Genomic DNA, 21207 nt, shown 5'->3' on the forward strand with positions numbered 1-21207 from the left:
GTCCATCCATGTATGGTCAATAATATAACCAGTGGCAAGCCAATGAGTACTTTTGAATGTACTTGCAAACAGCCCATGATATGAACAATTCAAGTGAAGGATATCAATAATATGCATATTTGGTGGATAGCATCTTATCTATGAGTAAACTTGTTCATGGATATGCATCATAAACTAGACGTTGATTTGAAGAACAGGTTACAGATATCAACATATCTGTCAAGGGCTGAATACTCCAGATTCACCCTATATGCAAAGTCAGCAAACGTGATCATACAAACTCTTTCATATTAACACCACACTCACACACACCCTTGGTTTATGCGGAAATGACTAGACGTAGTTTAAGCAGGAATACCCAACTGTCCTTGACCTTGGACACGACTATTCAAATAGTTTTACACTCTGCAGAGGTAGTACGCTGGACCCATGAGGTCTGGGAAACTTCCGTGTCATCCACGACTCGCGGTATATAACATACCCGAGGTAAGTACCCGATCAATGCCTTTCCGCTGACGATACTAGACAAAGAGGTCCACTCGATTGGTACCCAACCCACTTGTTGTACGTCTTACGAGCACCAACTCTGGAGAGTATCAACCATGCGAGAACCAACGGTGTGCTTGGAACACGTAAAAACGGCATAGTCGCCCTACTTGGCACGACCCCATCACGAGAGTGATTACACATCACTCCCGCCAGTAGTAATATGGCTCTTTGCTAGCACCGACAAGAGTAGTTAACAAAGCCCCGTCCCATGAAGGGGTAACGTGGTTGTTTATGTAAGGTTGGGGCGGTCGACACATCATAAATCTAATCCCATTTCCGAAACCATACTGACACAAAATACCCGGTACACCGCTTCACCAAAAGTGGCCACCTAAATCATCAACACCCTCGGGCATTAGTGGAACCCGATGGGGTTTTCATAAACCTTCGATTTATACCAACATTATGATCATGCTATTGTTATTCCAGCTTTACTTGTCAACATGATATTAGCATGACCCTCATAGGTGGTAGGATCATGCTCAAAATGCAAGTGCTCCGGAGGAGCCTTCGGTAACATTACTTCAATGATTTACTGAATACTTAAGATCACATGCAACGGAAATACTTGCTACAGTAGCATGCAATATAACATATGCTCAGTCATGGTCAAAGGGCTGCTTGCCTTGGTCTACTAGGTATCCGGGGTCTTCGAGGTCTTCTGCTCCAACTCCTTCGTCACACGGGTTTTATATCGATGTAATAAATAAATGCAATAAGTCGCTCACTCCAAAACAGATCACAAAATCACTTTAAATTTTTTGTTTAATTATGATAAATCCCTATTGTTATTTAAAAAATATTTGTCTCTGGTTTTAGTGAGAGAATATTTTTTAAATCCATATAACAGAATCAAACTATTCCATTTTAACCATTTTTATTAGTATAAAATAGAATAATTGTTGCAAAAATTACTTCAATGGTTCTCTTAAATACTACATGTTTTTAGAAAAATAACTGTGGAAAAATCATATTATTTCACTGGTTAAATGTTTTTACAAAAATCATCGAAAATCAAGTTTTAAAATTAAAAAAAGGGCTACAGCACCTGGCCTGGCTTGGCGTGGGACTGGGCCGGCCCACTGGCCAGCCAACCAGCCTGCCCACGCGCGCGCGCCATCAGGTTTGAACCTGAGGCGCGGGCCCCTGTGGTCAGTGGCTGCGGGCAGCGAGGGAGAGAGAGATGGGCTACCGATAGGTGGGGCACACCTGTCGGGGTCATCTCCTACCTTTGGCAGAGAGGAGGAGGAGCACGCCGGCGTGGCTACCGACGTCCTCGGGCCCTAACGACGACAGGAATAGGTCCGCTCGTCGTCTCCTACCTACTGGTGGTCGAGTTGACGGTGGAGGGGCTCACGTTCACCGACGACGAGGTAGCCATGGCGGAGGGGTTTCGGTTGAAGGTGGAGGCGGTAGCTACGGGCACGGATTTGCACGGAAAGCTTCCTCGGGTCACGGGGAGTGCTTTGGTGGGTAGAGGGACGCGAGAGCCGATGTGTAGCCGAAAATCGACCGGAGCTCCGAGGCAGAGGGGCCTCGGTCGATCTCGAGCACCGGGGCTGTCCTTGCTTACTGGGGTGGCTAGGGAGCTGATTGGGGTCTTGGTGAGGTGGAGCTATGGGTTTCGGAGCGAGAAGAGGGGCTATATATAGGCCCGCCACGGTGAGCCAACACGGGAGAGCCGGTGATCCACAGTGGCATGCATGGGGGTGCAGGGAGAGGCTGGGGTCGAAACCACGGTCTCAGGACATGGTTTTAGACCGCCAGGACTCACTGTGAGAGAGATGGAGGGAGGAGAGGCGAGCTATCGTGGCCGCGCTCCTCCACTGGTGCGCGCAGGCATGCGTCGCACCGGCTCTTAGCGCAGGAAAGGAGGGGCCCTGAGGGCTGCCTAATGCATGATAACCCACAAGTATAGGGGATCGCAACAGCTTTCGAGGGTAGAGTATTCAACCCAAATTTATTGATTCGACACAAGGGGAAGCCAAAGCATATTCTCAAGTATTAGCAGCTGACTTGTCAATTCAACCACACCTAAAAGACTTAGTATTTGCAGCAAAGTATCAGTAGCAAAGTAGTGTGATAGCAACAGTAGCAACGGTAACAGTAGCAGCAGTGACAGCAGTAGCGGTAACAGTAGCAGCAGTGACAGCAGTAGCAACAAAGTAACAGTAGCAGCAGCGACAGCAATAGCGGCAAAGTAACGTAGCAAGGACTAGTAGGAAAAACTTGTATGCATTGGATCGGTGATGGATAATTATGCTGGATGTTATTCATCATGCAACAGTTATAACAGGGAGAGATATGTAACTAGCTCCAGTTCGTCAATGTAATATAGGCATGTATTCTGTATGTAGTCATACGTGCTTAGGGAAAAGAACTTGGATGACATCTATTGTCCATCCCTCCCGTGGCAGCGGGTTCCTAATGGAAACTATGGGATATTAAGGTTCTCCTTTTAATAAAGAACCGGACCAATGCATTAACACTTAGTGAATACATGAACTTCTCATACTATGGTCATCTCCAGGAGTGGTTCCGGCTATTGTCACTCCAGGGTTGCCGGGTCATAACACGTAGTAGAAGACTACAACTTGCAAGATAGGATCAAGAACACACATATATTGGCGACAACATAATAGGTTCAGATTTTGAATCATGGCACCCGGGCCCTAGTGACAAGCATTAAGCATGGCGAAGTAGTAGCAACAACAGTCTCAGAACATAGTGGATACTAGGGATCAATCCCCGTCAAAACTAACTCGATTACACGATAGATCTCATCCAACCCATCAGCGTCCAGCAAGCCTATGGTGAGATTACTCACGAACGGTGAAGAGCATCATGGAATTGGCGATGAAGGAAGGTTGGTGATGACGATGGCGATGATCTCCCCTCTCCGGAGTCTAGAACGGACTCCAGATCTACCCTCCGGAGAAGAACATGAGGTGGCGGCGCCTCTGTATCGTAAAATGCGATGAACTCTTCTCCCTTATTTTTTCCAGCTCATTCCGAGAACTTTTATTTCTGCGCAATTCTGCTGAAAACAGCGTTAGTCCAGGCCAGTTCCATTCAAATCATGCAAATTAGAGTCCAATACAAGGGCAAAAGAGTTTGGAAAAGTAGATATGACGGAGACGTATCAACTCCCCCAAGCTTCAAACCTTGCTTGTCCTCAAGCAATTCAGTTGACAAACTGAAAGAGACAAAAGAAAGCTTTTACGAACTCTATTTGATCTTGTTGTGGCAACTATGTCTAACTCATATCCAGAATATCAGCAAGATCACAAGCAAACCACATAAGCAAATGACATCTAGGTCTCACACTACTAAAATTAAGAAATTTGCCGTCTGCCATGGCATACGGCAAAGGGGGGAACCACGGACGGCAAAGGCTTTGCCGTCGGTCAGCAGACGTCAAAGTAGATGGCAAAAAAAATCCGGTGAAGAGGTTCTTTGCCCTTTGCTTTTTTAAAGCAGACGGCAAAGAATCTTTGCCATCAGGGGGAAGACGGCAAATTAAATGGGACGGCACATACACCAACGGTCCCGTTAAGTGTTAACGGCAAGCCTCCTCTCTTTGCTGTCTTCCATCCCCCCTTTTCCATGAGGGGGCAGACGGCAAAGGGGGGAACCAAGCCCCCCCTCTCTCCCCTCTTTGCCGTTTGCCATTCCCCCCGTTGCCATGAGGGGGCAGATGGCAAAGGGGGAACCAAGCCCCCCTCTCTCCCCTCTTTGCCGTCTGCCATTCCCACCTTTGCCATGAGTGGGCAGACGGCAAAGGGGGGAACCAAGCCCCCCTCTCTCCCCTCTTTGCCGTCTGCCATGCCCCCTTTGCCATGTGGGGGCAGACGGCAAAGGGGGGAACCAGCCCCTTTTTATTTTATTTCTTATTATGTCCAACATTTTTCACAATAATCAGGATATATATATATTTCACATAAATAAATTTGTTTCCATAACCATATTAAAATAACTTTCATCCATAGTACATACATATTATGCAAGTTCCATCCGTACCAAACCATATATTACACCAGTTTCGTCCACATGCATACAAAGTTTCATATATATCCATATCGTACAATAGTTTCAATACAAGCTTCCGTGAAGCCATGGTACAAGAAATGATCTTCAAGAATTCCATCAATATAATCCAAGCTTCCCGTGAAGTGAATGTAATCTACAAAATGACAAATAGGAAAGTTAGAAGAATAATACTAGATGAAGAAGTATATCTAGGTTATTTCGGAGAGAAATTAGCTAAGTCATAAGAAGAAGAACAACAACATATGATATTTATGAGGTAATCAACAACAATAACAAAAATGTGAATATCAAAGAGGAGAAGAAAGAGGAGGAGGAGGAGAAGAAGAAGAAATCAGGAAGAAGGAGAAGAAGAAGGATAAGGAGGAGGAGGAGGAGAAGGAGGAGAAGAAGGAGAAGGTCTATCATCCTTCTCCTTCTTCCCCTCCTCCTCTCCTCCTCCTTCTCCTTCTCATCTTATTCTCTTCTTCTTCTTCGTCTTCTTCTTCTCATCTTATTCTCTTCTTCTTCTTCTTCTTCGTCTTCTTCCTTCTTTCCATTTTTCCTATTTCTTCTCCTCTTCTCCTCTTCTTGGAGCTAAATTATCTAATTATGTCTTTTTGGAGCTAAATGGGCTAATTATGTCATTTTAGAGGAAAACAAGCTAAGTATATAATATTCATGAGCTAACCAAGGTTCTTATGCCATTTTGAGCTTATTATGTCATTTTGGAGCTAAATGGGCTAATTATGTGATTGTTGGGGAAAATAAGGTAAGGAGAATATGAAAGAGGAGAAGAAAGAGGAGGAGGAGAAGAATAAAAAGAAATCAAGAAGAAGGAGAAGAAGAAGTAGAAGAAGGAGGAGGAGGAGGAGGAGGAGAAGAAGGAGAAGGTCTTCTCCTTCTCCTTCTTCTCCTCCTCCTTCTTCCTCTCCTCCTCCTTCTTCTTCACTTCTTCTTCTTCTTCTTCATTCTTTTCATTTTTCCTATTTCTTCTCCTCTTCTCCTCTTCTTGGAGCTAAATTATCTAATTATGTCTTTTAGTAGCTAAATGTGCTAATTATATCATTTTGGAGCTAAATGGGCTAATTATGTCATTGTTGGGGAAAATAAGGTAAGGAGAATATGAAAGAGGAGAGCAAAGAGGAGGAGGAGAAGAAAAAGAAATCAAGAAGGAGGAGAACAAGGAGAAGGATGAGGAGAAGGAGGAGAAGGAGAAGAAGACGGAAAAGGTCTTCTCCTCCTTCTCCTTCTTCTCCTCCTCCGCTCCTCCTCCTTATCCTCCTCGTCCTTCTCCTTCTCTCCTTCTTCTCTTCTTATTCTTCTTCCTTCTTTTCATTTTTCCTATTTCTTCTCCTCTTCTCCTATTCTTGGAGCTAAATTTTCTAACATGTCTTTATGGAGCTAAATGGGCTAATTATGTTATTTTGGAGCTAAATGGGCAAATTATGTCATTGTTGGGGAAAAAGGTAAGGAGAATATGAAAGAGGAGAAGAAAGAGGGGGAGAAGAAGAAGAATAAATCAAGAAGAAAGAGAAGAAGAAGGAGAAGGAGAAGGAGGAGAAGAAGGAAAAGGTCTTCTCATCCTTCTCCTTCTTCTCCTCCTCCTCTCCTCCTCCTTCTCCTCCTCCTCCTTCTCCTTCTCTCCTTCTTCTCTTCTTATTCTTCTTCGTTCTTTTCATTTTTCCTATTTCTTCTCCTTTTCTCCTATTCTTGGAGCTAAATTTTCTAATTATGTCTTTTTGGAGCTAAAAGGGCTAATTATGTCATTTTGGAGCTAAATGGGCAAATTATGTCATTGTTGGGGAAAATAAGGTAAGGAGAATATGAAAGAGGAGAAGAAAGAGGGGGAGAAGAAGAAGAATAAGAAATCAAGAAGAAGGAGAAGAAGAAGGAGAAGGAGAAAGAGGAGAAGAAGGAAAAGGTCTTCTCCTCCTTCTCCTTCTTCTCCTCCTCCTCTCATCCTCCTTCTTATCCTCCTCCTCCTTCTCCTTCTCTTCTTCTTCTCTTATTCTTCTTCTTCTTCCTTCTTTTCATTTTTCCTATTTCTTCTCCTCTTCTCCTATTCTTGGAGCTAAATGGGCTAATTTTGTCATTTTGGAGCTAAATTGGTCATTTTGAGCTTATTATTTCATTTTTTAGCTAAATTGGTCATTTTAATGAGCTAACCAAGGTTCTTATGATTTTTTCACCTAACTAAGGTAATTATGTCATTTTGTAGGATAATTAGCCAATTTAGTCTTTCTTGGATGAGTCTAAGCTACGTAGAAGAAGAGAAAGAGAAGAAACAAGAAGAGAAGAAGAAGTAAAAGAATAAGGAGGAGGAGGAGGAGGATAAGGAGAAGGAAGAGGAGAAGAAGAAGAGGTGAAGAAGGAGAAGGAGAAGAAGGAGAAGGAGGAGAAGAAGGAGAAGGAGCTCCTCCTTCTCCTTCTTCTTATCCTTCTTCTTCTCTTCTCCTTCTTCTTCCTTCCTTCCATTTTTCCTCTTTCTTCTCCTCTTCTCCCCTTCTTCAGGCAAAATTAGCTAAGAAGGCCTTTTTGGAGCTAATTATGTCATTTCTAGGATAATTAGCTAAGTTAGGTCATGTTCTATTAAATAGACCATTTTGGAGATAACTAAGCTAATTATGTCATTTAGGTGGAAGCCTAGCTAACTATAGGTCATTTCGGAGCTAACTTGGGTAAAATGTGTCATTCATGAGCAAACTATGCTTATTAAGCCATTTTGGATCTAGCTAACCTAATTATAGGCCATTTAATACCTAAGTTAGGGGGAATAGGTCATCTTCGAGCTACATAAGCCTTATTATGTCATTTAGGAGAGAACTTAGCTAACTATAGGTCATTTTTTATTAAATAGGTCATTTTGGAGCTAACTAAGCTAATTATGTCATTTAGGTGGAAGCCAAGCTAAGTATATAATATTCATGAGCTAACCAAGGTTCTTATGCCATTTTGAGCTTATTATTTCATTTTTAGCTAAATTGGTCATTTTAATGAGCTAACCAAGGTTCCTATGATGTTTTCACCTAACTAAGCTAATCATGTCATTTTGTAGGATAATTAGCCAATTTAGTCTTTCTTGGATGAGTCTAAGCTACGTAGAAGAAGAGAAATAGAAGAAGCAAGAAGAGAAGAAGAAGTAAAAGAAGGAGGAGGAGGAGGAGAAGGAGAAGGAAGAGGAGAAGAAGAATCCTAGATAATTTTTATTAAAACACTAGAAATAATATACCATTATCGTCATCATGGCGGTGAAGCACGGTGGCTCTGGCTTGTTTCACCTGGAGAAGGCTGCTCTGGAGAAGGCTCCAGTGTAGAAGGGTAGTGCGATGCGTTTCGGGAGATATTCTGCACCAAACATCATTTGCAATGTGTCATTAGCATGAGGACACTCTTAAGATCACTGCACTGAAATGAAACTCACCGTCCCCGCCATGTTAATGACTGGCATCGGCGGAGGGACTTGGCCGCTCTTCTCGCACATAGACTGTACATTTGGTTTCGACAAGTCAAACTTTTTATTTATTAATGAAACGGAAATTAAAATGCAAGATTTGAAATAACATGAAGAAGAAACTTACCACGAAGAGCTCGTATATGGCCCTCTCCGCCTCCACCAATGCAGTTGTCCTCTCCTCCAGCTCCCTCATCTCCTTATCCTTCTCCGCCATAGCGGCCTGCATTGCCTCTCTCTCTTTCTGAATAGCAGCCTACAACACAACTCATTGTTAGCAATGTAATCATATTGGTTCCAATGCACAACATAATGTGGAAAGATAGTTGAGTCCATTAAACTAACCTCGATGGCGAGCTCGACTGGCCGTGGACGAGGTGTTATCTCCGGACAGGAGCTCATTCGGTGTGCCTTTATCTGCTGGAGAGTGCTAGGACAATGTATAAGGCCGTCTCCAATGGCGAGCGAGCTATGGGGCCTCCCGTTGCCAGCTATCATCACCAGCTCTGGATCAATAGGCCCCTTGCTCGGGTTAAAGTCCTCCCCTTTCCTCGCCTTCCCGTGATCTCTGTACTACACGAGCTTGTGGTGGGAGGAGATGTTGGTGAAGTTTTCTGGATGCTCGAGGTCAGACTCAGAGAATGCCTTGACCTTCTTGTATGAGGCAGTATGGGCCATCGCATACAGGTCGTACATCTGTGGCACCTCCGTCTTATTGTGACGCGCCTAAAAGAGAGAGAGAGAGGAAAATTGTATTAGTAAAGGGCTCAAGATAGCATTAAGAATGAATTGCATGAGGCATGAAGCTAACCACATACCCAGTTCTCACCAAATTCGATTAAGTTGACGCTACCTTGATGGTGTGGCACACCAACCATTTTGCCACGCCTCTGTTTGGCGTTGTTGTGGCTGACCTCCCACGTTTAGGAGCACCACTGATCCACCAAGGCCTCCCAACAATCCATCTTATCCACACACCATCTTGGGGCACCTAAGGTAATAAAGAGAAATTTGAGCGCGTAAGAACCAAATCAAGGAAACTAACTACAAAGCCTTAATAATATCTAATTACCTTCATGTAATGCTCCTTGTCCATATTAGAATCACGGAACTTCGCCTTGTCCATCCTAATACGCCGTGTGGCATAGTAGTCTCGAACAACCTGCAACCAAGCCTCGTGCCGAAAGTTTTGAAGTAGGCGGCGACATTCGTTTCGATAACCTTTGCCGCGTCCTCCTCGTATCCCTCCTCACACCTGTAGTAGGTCTGCAAACGAGACAACACCGATTAGTACAATAACTAGCTATGGTTGATTTATAATTGTGTGAAGGAGAAATTACCCAGAACTGTCGGATCACCGTGTCGGCCCTCGTGTGGCACAAAACACCGTCGATCTCTACCTCCGGCGTGGCCGGGGCACCCAAGTAGTTCTCCCAGGTCATTCCTACCTCTCGCTCCCGACCGGGCAACGTAACAAACCTTGGGAAGTTTTTACAGCAAAGCACACCAAGGACGCTGTTGGGCTTGCGGACACCCTTGCCAACAATCCAACCCCTACGGTATGACAAATTAAAGCCAAAACATTAGATATTTGAGAAAACGTGAAGGAAAAAGGTTAAATAAGAGTAAATTAACTTACTTGTCCCCATTTGGCCTAATCGACCACCTCTGCTCGGGGGTCGCCGGCACGAGCGGGAGCCCCGAGCTACCACGATGGTAGACGGTAGCCCCCTCACCCAGCTCCTCGTCGTTACCAGCATGGTCACTTGGCTTAGCCTAGGTATCCCACTGGGCCTCTGGGGACGTACCCTCATCCCTGCTTTGCTCCGGAGTCGCCTGGAACGAAGCCTCTGAGACACGAGTCTCGTGGGTCGAAGGCTCGTCGACTCGAGGCTCGTGAACCGGAGATCGTGTAGCCTCCACCTCAGACGAATCCACCCTAGAAGTCATGTGCTCAGGTGAATCAGCTTGGGGTGGTGGCGGAGACCGTATAGCCTCCACCTCAAAAGGCGTGGCAGCCACCGCCCTACCTCTCCCGCGGCCACGTGTACTTTTGGTACAACATAAATACCAACATGAGTAATAAAATGTATATACATACCAATATGCATACAACATGAGTACAACATAAATACCAACATGAATACAACATGTAACTTTAGTACCTCTCAGCTTCGTGGGGGGTCGACCTCCTCTCACCGGGGGCGCTCCTTGCATAGTAGAGAGAAACAATCTCTAAAGAGGCGAGGCAGGAATGGAAGTACCCATCCCATCACCCGCCAACGAAGAAGGAGCCGCGGAGTGCTTTCGACCCTTTCCCACCATCTTTCAACACCTGTCATGACAAAGAGTAAATGAAATTAGTACAACATAAATACCAACATGAGTAATAAAATGTATATAATTTAAGTGTATCACCGTCATAAATACTAACATGACTAATAAAAATTGAATACCTAACATGAACTCAAAATTTATATATAGTATAATAGCTGAATACCTGACATGAACTAATAACAATCGTGCTCATCTATATATGCTTCGGGGTCAATAAATGCATCATCATCATTACTATCACGAAGAACATGTGGAAGGCCACCATTATGTAATCGGTCAAGAAGTGACAGGTCATCCGCAGTAGTAACCTCTTCTTCTTCCAGCTCTTCCTGTTCGCGCTGAGGGGTTAAGACGGATTCACTGTCGCTGTCTACTTCAATGTTCTGGGGTGAAGTAGAGCGGTACTTGAAATGTTTCTTGGACATATGTGTTTCTTGGAAGAACTATCCTTCATATGTGTCTGGGTTAATGTAAGGTTTGTAATCCTCTTCATTGAGGGTAGGTGGTTGCTGCTGGCTACGCCTATAGGGATTTCATTGGCAAATATGCAAATGATTCCCCCGCGGCCTTAGAGCCTTGCGTTGGTGTTCCCTTGAAGAGGAAAGGGTGATATAGCACAGCGGCGGTAAGTATTTCCCGCAGTTTGAGAACCAAGGTATCAATCCAGTAGGAGGACCGCGTCAAGTCACAAGTACTTGCACAAACACAAAGAGATTGCACCCAACGCTATGAAGGGGTTGTCAATCCCTTATAGATTGTTTGCAAAGTGAGAACTGAAAGCAAAACGTAAACAAGGCAAAGTAAAAGTAAAAGCAGAGATGATAATTGTGAATAGACCCGGGGACCGTAGTGTTCACTAGTGGCTTATCTCATGAAAGCAAGTAGACGGTGGGTGAACGAATTACTGTCGAGCAATTGATAGAACCGCGCAAAGTCATGACGTTATCTATGGCAACGATCATACATATAGGCATCACGTGCAAAACAAGTAGACCGATACTTTCTGTATCTACTACTATTACTCCACAGGTCGACCGCTATCCAGCATGCATCTAGTGTATTGAGTTCATAAGAACAGAGTAACGCCTTAAGCAAGATGACATGATGTAGATGGACAATCTCAAATCTATGATGAAAGCCCATCTTGTTACCCTTGATGGAAACAACATGATGCGTGCCTTGCTGCCCCTTCTGTCACCGGAAAAGGTCAACGCACGGTATGAACCCATAACCAAGCAATTCTCCCATTGCAAGAATCATAGATCTAGTTGGCCAAACAAAATCCAAGACTCGGAGAGACTTACAAGGATATCAAATCATGCATATAAGAAATCAGCAAAGACTCAAATATAATTCATAGATAATCTGATCACAAATCCACAATTCATCGAATCTCGACAAACACACCGCCAAAGAGGATTACTTCGGATAGATCTCCATGAAGATCATGGAGAACTTTGTATTGAAGATCCAAGAGAGAGAAGAAGCCATCTAGCTACTAACTACAGACCCGTAGGTGTGAAGTAGACTACTCACGAGTCATTGGAGAGGCAATGATGTTGATGTAGAAGCCCTCCAGCTCCAAAGTCCCCTCCGGCAGGGCACCGAGAAGGGTCTCCAGATGAGATCTCGCGGAAACGGAAGCTTGCGGCGGCGGAAAACTGGTTTCATGGACGCCCTTATTTTTTCTGGGATTTTAGGGAATATATAGGCGAAAGAGCTAGGGTAGGGGAGCTCCAGGGAGGCCACAAGCCTGGTAGCCGCCCCCCTGGCCGCGGCTACAGGGCTTGTGGACCTCCTACCTTGGCCCTCAAGCCCCCCAATCTTCTTCTGTTCTGCAAAAATTCATTTCGGGGATTTTATTCCGTTTGGACTCCGTTCCAAAATCAGATCTGAAAAGAGTCAAAAACACAGAAAAAACAGGAACTCGCACTTGGCACTGAATTAATATGTTAGTCCCAAAAAAGATATAAAAGGTATATAAAACATCCAAAGTTGACAAGATAACAGCATGAAACCATCAAAAATTATAGATACATTTGAGACGTATCAAGCATCCCCAAGCGTAACTCCTGCTCGTCCTCGAGTAGGGAAGTGATAAAGAATGAATTTTTGATGCTTTCATGCTACCTAGCATAGATGTCCTTTGTAACTCCTCTTATGTGACATGAATGTTCAGATCCGTTAGATTCAAAACAATAGTTTCCTATCGACGTGGAGACAATAATACTTCAAGCAAACTAGCAAGATAATCATGAACTTTCAAAATAACAAGGCCAAAAGAAAGTTATCCCTACAAAATCATATAGTCTGGCTATGCTCTATCATCCTTGCACTACGAATTTAAATCATGCACAACCTCCGTATTGGCCAAGTAATTGTTTTCACACCTTTACTTTCTCAAACCTTTTCAACTCTCACACAATACATGAGCGTGAGCTATGATTTTAGCACTATAAGTGGAATGGAGTGTGGTGGAGGTTGCAAGGCAAACAAGGAGAAGATGGTCACATTGACTAGGCATATCAATGAGCTATGGAGATGCTCATCAATAGATATCAATGTAAATGAGTAGGGGTTGCCATACAAATGATGCACTAGAGCTAATAGTATGTGAAAGCTCTTAAAGAAAACTAGTGGGTGTGCATCCAACTTGCTTGCTCACGAAGACCTAAGGCAATTTTGAGGAAGCCCATCATTGGAATATACAAGCCAAGTTATATAATGAAAATTTCCCACTAGCTATATGGTGGTGACAAAACGAGAGACTCTCAATCATGAAGATCATGCTGCTTAATATGAAGCACAAGTGTGGAAAGGAGATAGTAGCATTGTCCCTTCTCTCTTTTTCTCTCATTTTTTGGTGGGCTCTTTGGCCTTTTTTTATATTTTTTTTATTTTTATTTTTGTGGGCATCTTTGGCCTCTTTTTGTAAATGGGCTTCGCTGGCCTCCTTTATTTCCTCACATGGGACAATGCTCCATCAATGATGATCATCACACTTAGAACTCAAAACTTAGAGCAATGATGACTCTATATGGAATGCCTTCGGTAGTGTACCGTGACAATGATCTAGCATGGCATAGACATCAATGGAAACATCATGCTAGCTATCTTATGATCATGCAATGGAAATGTAGAAGTTGTGGCACATGTTAGGGTGGTAGTTGCATGGCAATATATCTCGGAATGGCTTTGAAAAAGCCATAGTAGGTAGGTAAGGTGGCTGTTTTGAGGGAAGCTAATGGTGGTTTTATGCACCGGCGAAAGTTGCACGGCACTAAAGAAGATAGTGATGGTGGAAGGTGAAAGTGCATCTAAACCATGGACTGAACATTAGTCATGAAGAACTCATATACTTGTTGCAAAATTTTTAGTAGTAATCGAAACAAAGCATTCAACGCATACTCCTAGGGGAAGGGTTGGTAGGTATAAACCATCGCGCGATCCCGAGCGCTACACACAGGATGACAATCAATAAACTAATCATGCTCAGACTTCATCACATAGCGGTTCACCATACGTGCATGCTACGGGAATCACTAACTTCAACACAAGTATTTCTAGATCCACAACACCTTACTAGTATAACTTGAATATTACCACAACCAGAACTCAAAACTAATTGAGATGAATCAAACTTCTCTAACTACTCAATGCACATGAAGGTGGAAGTTTTCATATCCCTTTGGATAACTACCACTTTTGAGACTACTTTCATAGCATAGATCAACTACCACGCCACGCACTGCCATGCTCCAAAAGATAGAAATGAAGCACAAAGAGCAAAATCAACTAGCTCAAAAGATATAAGTGAAACACATGTGAGTTGAATTGCCTAACCAAAGGATATATGTGAAGCTCGACAAAATCATGGTGAGTGCATGTCTCTCTCTCTAGGTGTGAAGCAAGGAAGATTGTGACACAACAAAAATAAAAGACTCCTACAATACAAGACGCTCCAAGCAAAACACATAACATGTGGTGAATAAAAATATAGCCCCAAGTAACGTTACCGATGGATTGAAGACGAAAGAGGGGATGCCTTCCTGGGGCATCCCCAAGCTTAGGCTTTTTAGGCATCCTTGAATCAACTTGGGGTGCCTTGGGAATCCCCAAGCCTGAGCTCTTGCCACTCTTTATCTCTTTGTCCATAAGAACTTCACCCAAAACTTGAAAACTTCACAACACGAAACTTAAACAGAAACTCGTGATATCATTAGTATAACAAAGCAAATCACCACTTCCTTAGGTACTGTAGCAAACTTAAATTATACTTATGTTGATGTTGGGTTACTGTATTTTCAATCTTCCATGGCTAATACCCCCCGATACTATCCATAGTTTCATCAAAATAAGCAACCAACTCAACAAAAACAGAATCTGTTAACAGCAGACCAGTCTGTAGCAATCTGTATACTTCGTATACTTCTCATACTTCAACTATTCTGAAAAATTACGACAGTCTGAAGAATTTGCGTAGAAATCATCAGCAAAAAGAAGCAACTCAAGAGCTCTGACAGAAAAAAATGAAAATTCTTTTCGTGAGCAGAAAGTTTCTGTCTTTTCCAGCATGATCAAACGATCATCCCCAAGACTAATCATAACGGTTTCACTTGGCACAAACGCAAAAATAAACATAAAAAACACAATCATAACAGAATTGGGAAAGTGTAGAAAACACAAAACATAAAGAAAAAAGATAGATTCGTTGGGTTGCCTCCCAACAAGCGTTATTGTTTAACGCCCTTAGCTAGGCATAAGGTGATTGGATCACGTATAGTCATCTTTGGTGCTCAAACCATAAGTAGTGTGATCATTTGTCATCTTAAGATCTTCATCTTTATAGGATGACTCACCACTAGCTATAGGAACAAAAACAGACTTGACGATCTTTTTGAGAGTGAGATGTGGAGTATTTTGCACAGCGGCAAAAGCGGAACCCAAGTTGGTTATGACATCTTCTACTTTGCCAATTCTAGAGGAATCATTAACTATAGGTTCCTTCTCCCTTAAATTTTTCAAAACCATTCCCACTTTGGATCTGTACTGAGTAATTTGATTGTGGATCTTTCTATCCAAATCCTCAATAAGTTCAATTGTGTCAATTTTGTTTTCAATGGCGTCAAGCCTTTGCATTACGTGTTCCAAGGGCAAGGTAGTTCCATTAACCATGAGCGGGGGTGAGCCTACCAAATTCATGATAGCTCCATAGGAGTCAACAGTATGGCTCCCCAAAAAATTCCCGCCTACGATGGTATGAAGAATATACCTATTCCAAGGAGAGATTCCAACATAAAAACTACGCAGAAGAATGGTAGTGGATTGCTTACGAGTAGATCTACTTTGAGCATTGCAAATCCTGTACCAAGCGTCCTTTAAATTTTCTTCGTCATTCTGCTTGAAATTGAGAACTTCGTTCTCACGGGTATCATTTGGAGTGGTGGGTCTAGCCATTGATGGACTATCCCACACACAAACAAGCAGGAAGTAAGCGAGTGAAACGAGCAAAATAGAACGGCAAAAAGGCAAATGAAAACGGCAAAGGAGAAAGGCAAATGAAAACGGCAAAGGAGAAAGGCAAATGAAAACGGCAAATGTGAAGTGGGGGAGAGGAAAATGAGAGGCAACTGGCAAAAAAGGTAAATGCAAGAGATGAGTTTGTGACACTTACTTGGATAGATCTTGACTTGATCTCTCCCCGGCAACGGCGCCAGAAATCCTTCTGCTGCTGGCTACGCATATAGGGATTTCCTTGGCAAATATGCAAAGGATTCCCCCGCGGCCTTGGAGCCTTGCATTGGTATTCCCTTGAAGAGGAAAGGGTGATGTAGCACAGCAGCGGTAAGTATTTCCCTCAGTTTGAGAACCAAGGTATCAATCCAGTAGGAGGATCGCGTCAAGTCACAAGTACCTGCACAAACACAAAGAGCTTGCACCCAACGCGATGAAGGGGTTGTCAATCCCATATAGATTGTTTGCAAAGTTAGAACTGAAAGCAAAAAGTAAACAAGGCAAAGTAAAAGTAAAAGCGGAGATGATAATTGTGAATAGACCCGGGGGCCGTAGTGTTCACTAGTGGCTTCTCTCATGAAAGCAAGTAGACGGTGGGTGAATGAATTACTGTCGAGCAATTCATAGAACCGCGCAAAGTCATGACGTTATCTATGGCAATGATCATACATATAGACATCACGTCCAAAACAAGTAGACCGATACTTTCTGCATCTACTACTATTACTCCACACGTCGACCGCTATCCAGCATGCATCTAGTGTATTGAGTTCATAAGAACAGAGTAACGCCTTAAGAAAGATGACATGATGTAGATGGACACTCTCAAATCTATGATGAAAGCCCATCTTGTTACCCTTGATGGCAATAACACGATGTGTGCCTTCTTGCTCCTTCTATCACTCGGAAAGGTCACCGCACGGTATGAACCCAAAACCAAGCACTTCTCCATTGCAAGAATCATAGATCTAGTTGGCCAAACAAAACCCAAGACTCGGAGAGACTTACAAGGATATCAAATCATGCATATAAGAAATCAGCAAAGACTCAAATATAATTCATAGATAATCTGATCACAAATCCACAATTCATCGGATCTCGACAAACACACCGCCAAAGAGGATTACATCGGATAGATCTCCATGAAGATCATGGAGAACTTTGTATTGAAGATCCAAGAGAGAGAAGAAGCCATCTAGCTACTAACTACGGACCCGTAGGTGTGAAGTAGACTACTCACGAGTCATTGGAGAGGCAATGATGTTGATGTAGAAGCCCTCCAGCTCCAAAGGCCCCTCCGGCAGGGCACTGAGAAGGGTCTCTAGATAAGATCTCGCGGAAACGGAAGCTTGCGGCGGTGGTAAAGTGGTTTTGTGGACGCCCTTACTTTTTCTGGGATTTTAGGGAATATATAGGCAAAAGAGCTAGGGCAGGGGAGCTCCAGGGTGGCCACAAGCCTGGTAGCCGCCCCCTGGACGCGGCTACATGGCTTGTGGGCTCCATGTGGGCCTGCTGCCTTGGACCTCAAGTCCCCCGATCTTCTTCTGTTCTGGAAAAATTCATTTCGGGGATTTTATTCCGTTTGGACTCAGTTCCAAAATCAGATCTGAAAAGAGTCAAAAACACAGAAAAAACACGAACTGGCACTTGGCACTGAATTAATAAGTTAGTCCCAAAAAAGATATAAAAGGTTTATAAAACATCCAAAGTTGACAAGATAACAGCATGATACCATAAAAAATTATAGATACTGAGACGTATCATTGGTCTAAAATGTGGTGGCACTTCATAAACGACATCCCAACCTTTGAGATTTGGATCAGTTTGGCAGGCCCACGGTAGATAGAAAACTTGTGTCGCCTGTTGAGCCGTAATATAGACATCGGGAATATCTAAGTGGGTGTTTTGGTTGATTTCGACTAGTCCTATATGTTCATGAGTCCATCTAGTCTCCCTCGGCTCAAACCAATAACATTTGAAGACTACGACGGTCGGTGGGTTTTCACCATAGAATAGAAGTTCATAAATTGCTTGAACTCTTCTATAATACTCGATGTCTCCTTCGTCCATAGCAGAGATAGAACAATTTGTAGTCTTTAGGTTGGGCATAGATAGCTCTTTGCCAAAGGTACGAAAGTGATACCCGTTGATGCTCTATTTGTCAAATGACCGGACCTTATAGTCAAAACCATTAGCGACTTGTCTCAACTCGGCGTCCATAGACTCTGCATCAGCCTACAAGTTTAATACGAAAGAATGGATGCATTAGCCACAAATTAGACCAAGAAATAAAATGGGCCCTTAATGGTAATTAATTACCCTTTGTTCGAACCAAGAGATGAAACCAGGATAGTCGCCTCCTTGCTTTGCAAGAAGCTCATACTCTTCGACGGAATCCTTTTCGATGACTGCTCCATCCGAGAACTTGGTGACGTATCGACTATATCAAATATCCGGGAATAGGAGTAGTTCAAAGAAATTAGAAGTTGCAGAACAATAATTTACCGAGAACTTACTCGATGTACGGCCGCACTTCTATTAGGTTGGTGAAGATATACAATGAAATGGTCCTCCATTCTTCGACATCCAACGATTTCCCTTTCGAAGCACCAGATGGTCCGAGCTTAACTTTGAATAGGGTGAGGTTGGATCAAACTTTTTTTGGATCGCCATCATTTTACCGAGGCTTCGGGTTATGCAAATGATGATTTTTGGCTTCGTAGTGTGTTGTCACGAAGTTTGTCGCCTCCTCAGTAATGAATGCCTCGGCCATTGATGCTTCAATTCTACGTTTATTTTTACACTTAGCTCGAAGCGTCTTCTGCATCCTCTCAGTTGAGTAGCACCATCAATTTTGAACGGGTCCCCCCATTCTTGCCTCGTCCAGGAGATGCAAAATCAAATGTTGCATTGGATTAAAGAAGCCCGGTGGAAAGATCTTTTCTAATTTGCAGATCAACTCCGGCGCCAACTCTTCCATTTCATCTAGCACGCTAGGCGATAGTTCTTTCGCACAAAGGGAATGGAAGAAATAGCTCAGCTCTGCCAGTACTAGCCATTCATCCTCAGGGATAAACCTACGCAACATCACCGGCATTACCCGCTCAATCCATATGTGCCAATCATGACTCTTCAGACCAAATATTTTCAATTTCTCAAGACTCGCTCCCCTCTTTAGATTCGCAGCATACCTATCGGGGAACATCAATCGCATTTTCACCCACAATAGCATTTCCCTCATAGCTGGCCTTTCAAGATTGAACCATGCCTTTGGCTTCGCTATGCTTTGCTTTCCTTTCCGTTGTCGCAAGTTTTGCAACGGTCTATCACATAGAGCCTCCACGTCGATTCTAGCCTTAGGATTATCTTTTGACTTCCCCTCTATGCTGAACAATGTACCAAAAATGGCCTCCGCAATATTCTTTTCAGTGTGCATCACGTCGATGTTGTGTGGGTAAAGGAGGTCTTTGAAGTAAGGCAGATCCCAAAAGCATGACTTGTGAGTCCAAGCATGTATCGTATTATACCCTTTGAAGTATCCTGGACGCAAAGGATCAGACTCGAGAGCGTTTAGCTGATCAAGGGTCTGTTGGCCTGTCAACGCAGCTGGTGCAGTGTTTTTGACAACTCTACCTTTAATGAAATTCTTCTTGTCTTCTCTGAACTTATGGTCAAGCTCCAGGAATTGTCTATGCATGTCGAAGCAAGAATACTTGCGACCAGCCTGCAGCCAACGGAACTGAAGAGCTACCTTGCATGTGGTGCATGGGAACCTTCCATGCACACACCAACCAGCGAATAGCTCAAACGCCGGACACTCATGCGTCGAGTACATGTACCACACATGCATTTTGAAATTTCTTTTGGTAGCAGCGTCGTAGGTCTTGATCCCATTATCCCAGGCTTCTTGCAACTCATCCTTAAGCGGCTGCATGTACACATTCATATTCTTCCCCCGATAGTTGGGCCCTGGAATTATCAACGTCAGGAAAATGTTCTTCCTTTTCATAATCTCTCTGGGTGGCAAATTTAGTGGAATGACAAATACAGGCCAACAACTATATTGTGCTGCCGTCAAACCATACACATTGAACCCATCCGTGCTGATGGCAACTCTAGGTTGCCTTGGATCTTCCGATTTATCATTATGTAATGCATCGAAGTGCCTCCACGCAAAACCATCTGAAGTGTGTACCAGCATCTTGTTCCCATCCGCATCTAGTTTGGTTCTTTTGCCCAATTTGTGCCATGTCATATGTGTGGCCGTCTCTTCGACCATGAAAAGACGTTGAAGTGTTGGTATGATTGGCAGATACCGAATAACACTAATGGGGATTTTGGTCTGATTCTTCTCACCCATACCGTTGTCTACCACAATATACCTGGAAGAATTGCAAATGGGGCAATAGTTCAAGGCCGCATACTCAAGCCTAAATAAGGCACATCCATTCTCACAGGCATGTATCTTCTCATAGGACATCTTAAGAGCATCTCTAAAAGCTGCCCTATATAGGGCAGTGTTGCAAAAAACCTATCATATAGGCCAAAAATGCCTAAAAACGGTCTCCAACAGCTTCCCTATCTTGGGCATTTGGCCAAAAAAAATTAGGGCAGTGATCTATATTTTGCCCAAGTGTTGTAAATATGGGGCAGCTAGCCAACTGCCCCATATTTTCTGGCCACGCGCGCGCGCGTTTAACTGCCACCGGAAGCTTCTCGCCCCGCCGCGCGCCAATAAATCCCCACCCCAGCCGCGCGCTGCCGCACCAAATTCGCCGCCGCCCGTCCACCTCCCGTCGCGCCAACCACCCGCCGTCGTTCCCCCTCCCCCCAATCGCCGCCCCCTGCCCGCAATCGCCCCCCATCGCCGACATTCCCCCTCTTCCGCCATGGCACCGCGCTGCCGCCCGAGCTCCGGCTTCTTTGGCATGCAGGAGCGCCCCTCCGGCCGATTCGCAGCGGAGATCACCACCGATGGAGTTCGGTGGTAGATAGGGACATTCGACTCCGCCGAGCTCGCCGCACGCACGTACGACACGACGGCGATACGATTCGGCCGGCCGCGGCGGGACCCCAACTTCCCCGACACCGAACGCGAATACGCGATGTGGCTGGCGCCGCCGATGCACTTCGTCGACGTGACGGACGGGCACGAGCAGCGCCGCCAGCTGCGGCGCGAGCGCGCGAACCTGCGGGCGGCGCAGATCGACAAGCTCCGCATGGAGACGCTCCGCCGCGACCACCCCGAGCTCGTGCAGGCGGAGCTCGACTTCTTTGCTGGGTGGAAGAAGAAGAAGGTAGCCGCCGCCCGAGCCGACGGTGCGGGG

The sequence above is a fragment of the Hordeum vulgare genome, chromosome 4H (assembly GCF_904849725.1).
Source record: "Hordeum vulgare subsp. vulgare chromosome 4H, MorexV3_pseudomolecules_assembly, whole genome shotgun sequence".
In the NCBI taxonomy this organism is placed as follows: domain Eukaryota; kingdom Viridiplantae; phylum Streptophyta; class Magnoliopsida; order Poales; family Poaceae; genus Hordeum; species Hordeum vulgare.